At 34.7% G+C, this 8,501-nt stretch overlaps 1 long non-coding RNA gene across 1 annotated transcript; it reads right to left on the reverse strand.

The window, feature by feature from the left end:
- Nucleotides 1-2,835: 2,835 nt before the first annotated feature.
- On the reverse strand, nt 2,836-3,722 carry LOC112463140. Its single transcript, XR_003041750.1, has 3 exons — nt 3,449-3,722; nt 3,222-3,371; nt 2,836-3,076 (listed from the first exon to the last, which is right to left on the reverse strand). It is a non-coding gene; the product is annotated as an uncharacterized LOC112463140 (long non-coding RNA).
- Nucleotides 3,723-8,501: the final 4,779 nt, after the last annotated feature.

Here is an 8,501-nt window from a genome sequence, read left to right on the forward strand (position 1 = left end):
CCGGAACAATTTCCTGTCCTTCGTAAAACATATTCTTGATCATAGTCATGATTTTGCTTCGCCGAAGGCCTGCTTATATTAGATTCCAACTGAAATTTACTTGCGAGTTAGTCTTACTATTATGCGCCGCCTAGCGGCGTCGTTGCATATTTCTCTGAAATGCTTCGTAATATTTCAGTGAAAAGGGTTATAAATGATTTCGATGAAACGTTTCAGAAATACTTCTGAATAATTTCAATGTTACGTTTCAATATTAATTTCCAAGTTATCTTTCGGAAAGCTTTCAGTGATATATGATTTTCATAAAACGTTTCAGAAATATTTCTGAATGATTTCAATTATACATTTCAATATTAATTTCCAAGTTATCTTTCGGAAAGCTTTCTGAAACAAGTTTTGCTGTGTGGGAAATCACACCCAACTTTAACCCTTTTCGGTCACACTGGGTAAAATACACCCCAGCGTTTTTTGACTTCGAAAACGACCCAGTAAAACAATGGAAATGGGCCTTGTGCCGCCATCTACAGGTGTTGAGACCTTCAAGTATCGATCCCCGTCGGTGGTATATTTTTCGGTCCGTTAGTTCTCTCTCGACATTTTTTTCCCGCACCTTCTAACCTCAAAATCAACATACTTTTTGGAACGGCCGCATAATCTGCAATAATCAGTGAAAAGTGCGTCATCTGAGGATGAAAAAACCGTTTGAAAAATTAAAATATCTTAAAAATTGAAAAAGTTACATTAGTTTTTGTGAAAAGGTTACTTTTCCGACTTTTTTTCAACAATTTTTTTGCATATATTAAATTAATTTTTTGCAAATCAAACCTATACAGTCTTTTTAAGGAAGACTTAAACTACAACAAGATATTTTTTTTTAAGGTCACCTACAATTTTTTATACACGTGCAAACACGCTGGGGGTGTATTTTACCCAGTGTGACTGGTACGGGATTCTCGGGAAGTGTGACCAAAAAGGGTTAAAGGTTTTTCTTTGCTGTTTTTTTAACGGTTAACACCAAAAGTTGAGTGTATTTTTCCATAAGGGTTGCGCACGTAGATTATACACATTGTATATGGGACCTACAGTTTAACGCCGATTCCGAACGGCTATATTTTTTTAGACAAGTGTTCATGGCAAGAATATTACGCTTCGGTGGTTTGCCATTGCCTTCCGAGAAGAGAACGAGCAAATATAATTTTTCTAGCTCTATCGAGGATCGAACTCAGGACTAGCTTTGGCTCAATAGACCAGTGCGCTGTCTACTAGGCTACGCTCGTCCTCACAGTATAGAGTTCCTATAATAAGAGTTATGCGAGGTCTACAATGCGAGTCGTAAATCGTGAGTCGTAAGAAATGGACCAATTACAATCGAATTTGAGGAAATAATCGACTGTGATTGGTCAATTTCTTGCGACTCACGACAATACGACTCACATTGTAAACCCCGCATTAGGACACCGTTATACCCATAAAGCACAAAAAGTTGAAACAACGCTGCTGAGACGTTGTAATGTTGAATGTTGAGGTATAAATATCTTTTCACAACACCTCCACGGAAAGTTCGACTTTCCATGCCTGTAAAGGGGCGAAAGTGGCCAATTTCACGCTGGAAAGTTGATACTTTTCACACTGTATAGCGGGCGGAAAGTCATTACTTTCCTCCCTAGGGAGGAAAATTGGTACTTTCTGCCCCGTATAGTGGGCAGAAAGTAAAGTAATACAATACAAAATCAAGGAAATAATCCGATCTTCCAATTTGTAAATTGTAATGTAAATATTAAATTCACTAACTAATAAGGCTTTTTCTTCGTAAAAAATTATATTAATTTCAATAAATAAAAAAATAATTACTGTTTCAAAAAAGTGTGCAGATTAGAAACTTGCACATTGCTTCCTCATCATTACGCTACCATTGCTCGTATTTTATTTCGCTCACAAAGCTCCTCTATGAGGAAGCTTGTACTTTATTTGATGCATAATTATTAGTATTTATTAGTTTGGCTTCCTCATAGAGAAAGCTGTATGAAATAAACTATAGGATCAATGGTAGCGATCTGTAATAATGAGGAAGCAAGGAGAATAAAAAGTCACGAAAACGTCAAAATGATGTCAAAAAGACGTCAAAACGGCGGAAATCAAAATGACGTCAAACCGGGAAAAAAATGATTATAATTTGACGTCATTTTTATGTCATTTTGATGTCATTTTGACTAGTGCACCGCTGATTTGTATTCAGTATTAATTAGGAAAAGCAGTTTCGCAAATTCACAGATGAAGGAACAATACAGAAATAAATTATAATTACTTTTTTATTGCAGTGCCTTTGTAGTACACATTGTTTAGCCACAAGAACAAATATATATTATATAAACTAAGTATATCAATAATAACTAAATCAGAAACTATATTATATGCTACATTATGAACTATATAAACGCTATATTAATATTTTATATAAATTCTGAGGACGGGCATTAGTCTTCTCAAAGACATATAAAAATGCAGAAAAAAATTGATAAAAGTCCTCAAAATATAGTACTCCAAATAGCACTTGTCAACAAGACTTAGAGAGAGTTAAAGATTTAATCTCAAACATAAGCACAGCCAGTTCAACTTATAAATATTTTGCATTTCAAACATCTGACCATTATAGAGAAGTCTTGTTACTTTAACCAAGAGATAACGTAGAAGATCTCTTTTAACTTGAAGAACATTGTTTTCTTAAAAACGCCAACAAACATTATAAACTTCACAAAATTATGGTAGTAGATTATAAATTTTTTTTAAATCAAAGACAAAACAAAAATAATAGCCTCAAAAGCACATAAATATATAAACTATGCAAAACAACTCAAACCAAAAAATAAAAGACAAATAATAGAATTCATGAGAATCACGCAAGTTTTCAATATACAAAAGCTTTTATGAAGCTCACAAACGGTAAAGTCGAAATACAACTGTAGTTTCCCAACCTAGTTGATCTAGTCTGACCGTTGCATGGAAGTGTTGAACCATCGTTTCATATGGTCTTCAAATACGGAAATCTGTACTGTAGGAAACTTCTTCAAGCAAACACCTATTAGAGAGAAACAAAGCAGGAGTAGTTTAATGTATATGTGTATATACATAATATATATATTATATGTGTATAATATGCTTACATGAAAAAAACAGAGTTAATAAATGTGGAGATAATTGTTTAAAAACAAGATGATACTCACCTTCTACTTTTTACTTTGGACTTCTCAAAACTGAGCTTAGGTGGCTTTCTGTTGCGTGGTTTGGTGTATAGTCTGTATCAACATCTGTTGCAACAATTGTGTCCTCCTTCACGGCCTTGTTTCTAGCTTTTAGGGCAACATTGAAAGTAGCTATATGCAGGGACCACAAAATATATTAAATTAAGAAGACAAACTTGCATTATAAAAAAACGGATATAAACACCTACAATAACTGTGATGGTATATAATGCGGAGGAGTTTCCACTCGGACGAGTCATAGTCCGCTAGACTCATCACCAACTTCGTACATTTGGGGGGAAAATCCCCCTCATGGAATGTGGCGGATAATAACAGAATTCTCTATCCTCGCTAATCCACTTGGTTGGTACAACTTCCACAAGGTATTCCTCTTCATCATTTCCAGGGTCAGACACAAACTCTACCACAGAATACTGTAAAAAATAAATTTTAAGTTAACATAAAGAAAGACAAACAAAAGCAAGGGCACAAATTAAAAACAAGATCTAACCAAAAATTTACTGAGGACCACTGTGAAGGAGAGGAATGCAAAGAAAACTGTCTCCATCAGGGATAATAACACATTTTTAAAAAAAATCCTGCAACCTACATGTGCTTTATTTTACAGGATCCACATGTGATACTTTAAAAATTCCAATGGATGAGGAAGGAAGTGGGTAGTCATAGTAATCTGCTTTACAAAGAAACCTATGACCTGCTAATAATACATCACCATCCGGTGAAACTACAATTTCGGTTAAAATAAATATGTTTCCGTCTTTTGATGAGAAACAGCAATTAGCTTCATCAGTTTTAAGAGTTACACCCTTCAAATTTATTTGCGCATAACGGTCTCCAGGAATTTCTGGAACAATATTCCTAAACAACTGCTTCTTTAATGTAACTCTATTAGGATTTGGCCTCCTTAACTCTGTAATAAGTTGCCCCTCTGTCTCAATGTCTCTGTTAGCTAACTGCTGAAGAGGCTTATAAGTTGAACGCAAGTTATGTTTAATCACAGCCATAAAAGACTCGTACTTAAAGGCACTAAAATCCAAAATCGTCCCATTCTCTCGGCATTCATCAGACATGTTCAGGGGATGACAGAATATAAGATGCAGAATAAATTAATAGAAAGTTCTTGTAAGTATTTTCATGAATCCTGTATCAAAAAATGCGCTCTCCATCATACAAAATAAGACGCCTCCACTCAGTTGCTTTGAATTTAACCTAATAATACAAAGATCTCGGTCTACGACTGAATTCCACGGGAATCCAAGGAGCAATGTCAATCATATCAGAACATACATTGAAACATGCTAGCCTTGAAATTTTACCATATGTGATAGCTTGAGATCCACAGAGATACTGAACCCATCTTTTAAAAGCTCCTTCAAATAATAGATGCATTGGATCTAAACGAAACTGTGAAACCATTCCATTGTTGTCACTTCTCATGGCTTCTAGGGGCGAATCTCCATCATGGTGATCAGGCTGATCTTTTCTCCTAAAGGATTCATCTGTGCGCAATGGTGCATTGAGATTCAGAAAGATTTCACGATTTCTAAAACGCGCACCTCTTACTGTGCACTTTTCACATGCATAAGTACTATTGTGGTTTGAAATACATTTTACATATTGTCGTGCTACAGTATCGAGTATGTAATTTCTAATTTTAAAGGGAAAGCGGCTGCCATGGAAGTTATAACCATTCAGTGCTAATTCATCAACTTCTTGAATAAAGTCCGCTAAAAAAGCATTAATACTGTCTGGTTTTCCAAGACCATGCCACACATGATAAATGGTACACTTTCTCCTATAAGGCAACCCAGTATAGGCCAAAAATTATCATCAGTGCTGCTAAATAATGCCAAACCATCAATGTTCACATCAATAATAATTTCTTTGTGTTCAAGCAAGTACTCATCTGTGACCCTTTGATTTAAATTAGTAATGATACCTTTGTACCACATTAAACCTTCACCATTACGTTGCAATTCAACTCTGCGTGGGGTTTGCAGTAAAGTCTTATGAGTCTTCGGTAAAGAGCCATGGAGAAGTCTTAGTCCTGCAAGAAGCTCATCAACTTTCCTATGTGCAACACCCCTTATTGCCCATTCCTTCAAAAACCTTAACAGGTATTTATCAGGATCCTCTGCTGACGGAATGTCATTCTGGTCCTGGATATTGATTGCAAACTCTTCATCTGAATCAACATCAGCGGCTTCAGCCTCCGATTCTTGTTCAAAAGTAGCATTGCAATCATTGTGATCATCTAATTCATTATCATCACTGGAAAGGCTGTTTTCGACCCTCCTCTACCTCTGAATAAACTGATGAATCATTCCTGTTTAAATGTTGATTATGGTCCCCTAGCTAAAAAACTTCTAATGCATCATCAACTTGTGCCAAAGTCTCACTTCTTCGGTATAAAGACGCTTCCTGACTGCTTTTACAGCATGCAATTTGCGTTTCATACTTTACTTTACAATAAATTAGACTAAAAAGGCCAATACCTGAATAATAAAATATTATAACCAGCAAAGTTATTGCGGTAATTATTTAGAATAACAAACCACCCTTTGATGACCTTGACCTTGACATATATTGTCAAGCTCATGACCTTGAATAACAATCAAAAGATTTTAGCCGTCGGCCGTTGTTCGTTAAAAAGTTATTAACAAAAAAAGTTTGAAGAATATAGCAGTTACTTTGAGTATATTGAAAGGCATTAATAACTATGTAAATGGAAATAGTACATGTATAAACGAAGGAGTCATTTAAAGCAGCGAATCGTTAGTATATTGAACAATCTTTGTTAAAGCAGAGAATAGTTGGTATAGAAAAGTATATATACAATTTTATGTGTTAGAAAGCATAAATATAAAGTATTCTCTGCTTTATCCATAATTGTATTATTGTAATTGTAAACTATCTTTAATTGTGCAATTATTATCATACAATTATGGTTAAAGCAGAGAATACTTTATATTTATGCTTTCTAACAGATAAAATTGTATATATACTTTTCTATACCAACTATTATCTGCTTTAACAAAGACTGTTCAATATATACTAACGAATCGCTGCTTTAAATGACTTCCTTTGTTCATTATACATGTACTATTTTCATATACATATTAGTTATTTATGCCTTTCAATACTCAAAATAACTGCATGGCTATATTTTTCAAACTTTTTTGGTTAATAACTTTTTAACGAACAACGGTTGACGGCTAAAGCACTCGCTGCACCCCCCTCCTCCATACACGTAAGCCTCACTTTATAAGAGCAATCAGTCAATTTTAGTTTTAACTAAATTATTTTAGTTAAAACGCGAATTTACTAAAGCGGTCAGTTAATTCTAGTTTTAACTGAAATGCATTTGGTCAATTCTAGTAGAACTAAATTCTTTCAGTTAGAACGCGAATTACCGAAAGAGCTTAGTTAAAACTAGAATTTACTAGTAAATTCGGGTTTTTACGGATTTCGGGTTTTAACTGTAACATATATAGAAAATAGACCCTGGTAACCATTCCTTTGCAATTCTGCTGTAAACTGCATGAAAAGTCGTGCACTAACTTTCGGGCAGATCATGCGTTTTCTATTTCCAACTTTGACTATTTTTCTGTTGCAGAAACTTGCTCTCGTCGTAGTGCAACAGAATTGTGGAAGATATGTGTATGCATTTACATATAGCAGAATAATGCAAGAAATGCGGCAGATGCTTGCGCAAATCGCAGTGCAACATAATCGCGCCAGATTTGTAGCAGCGCCTACTGCTACCCATACAGCACAAAATATTTTTAAAATATTTTTTAGAAAGATTAAAATAATTTACAAAAATATTTTTTATATTTATAGCACCACAGTGGTGTTGGGTAAGCCTTGCGTTGTATTGCTGGCGAAGATTGTCGCGAATGTCATGATTTTGCTTCGCGCTTCGCCGGAGGCCTGCTTATATTAGATCCCAACTGAAATTTACTTGCGAGTTAGTTTTACCATTACGCGCCGCCTAGCGGCATCGTTGCAAACTAGCACATACAGCAGAATTCAACAAGAATTACGGCAGATGCTTGCGTAAAGAAGTAGAGCAGCAGAAATACAAATGATTTTGGCAGAAATAAACAAAACAAGGCAAATGAGAGCTCGTTCGCGACGATGGACGGGCGACAGTAATAAAATATTACAAATTGAATAAAATATATATAATAAAGTAAACGTTTTGGTCCTTGGTTTGGACCCTCCTCAGTACATATAGCTGGTCGAGTGAAATGCAGTGGTCACAAGTAGTCAAAAATGCAGTTATTCCGCTCTCCGATTATAAGAGTGTGAATCTCGTATCCTCAACGTGACTGTTACCTTAATTCCATAAAAAGAAATAAATTAAACAAATATATATAGTCATACCTTAAAAAGTGATCACAAGAGTTACCTGACAGTCAAATTGATAAGATATACGACACCATCTCTCCGCGTAATACAATAAATATTACGCGGCATTTTGGACTACTTGTGACCACTGCATTTCACTCGACCAGCTATATGTACTGAGAAGGGTCCAAATCAAGGACCGAAACGTTTACTTTATTATATTTTATTCAATTTGTAATATTTTATTACTGTCGCCCGTCCATCGTCGCGAACGAGCTCTCATTTGCCTTGTTTTTTTTTATTTATCGTTATTGAGAGCGTTATCTTTGTTATTTTGGCAGAATATACCGTACATCTGATTTATCAATCAAAAATTTTTCGAAATTCGTAACGCCAAAATGGACCGTATGGCCTACATCTCACAGCACGAAGCTATAACAGTTTCACAATCTCCACTTAACTTACCAGTAATTATTTCTATAAATATTTATAACATAAATTAAAAACAACTTTAATAATATTGATGATAATTATTTACACTTTATTTTAAAATATTTATTATAATTTTTTAGATACTTTCATTTTCCGGACATTATAATATTTACAAAATATTCAACGTATATATTTTCAAAATATTTAAATCTTTTTTATAAATATTTTATAAATATTTTATAAATATTTTGTGCTGTCTGGGAGTTTAGCGCGCTCGACTGTTCTTTTTCTGACGGGCAGATGCTGGCACGCTTTTTTCGCATTTCTGTCACTCGGATCTATACGGCAAAAACAACAATTTAAGCGACATTATACACTTGTGAAATTTTGCTGCAAATATGTTTCAAGAGTCTAGCACACTCGACTGCTCTTTTTCTCACGGGCAGATGCTTGCAC

This window comes from Temnothorax curvispinosus, unplaced genomic scaffold (genome assembly GCF_003070985.1).
Source record: "Temnothorax curvispinosus isolate PA1 unplaced genomic scaffold, ASM307098v1 QBEX01013082.1, whole genome shotgun sequence".
NCBI classification, from domain to species: domain Eukaryota; kingdom Metazoa; phylum Arthropoda; class Insecta; order Hymenoptera; family Formicidae; genus Temnothorax; species Temnothorax curvispinosus.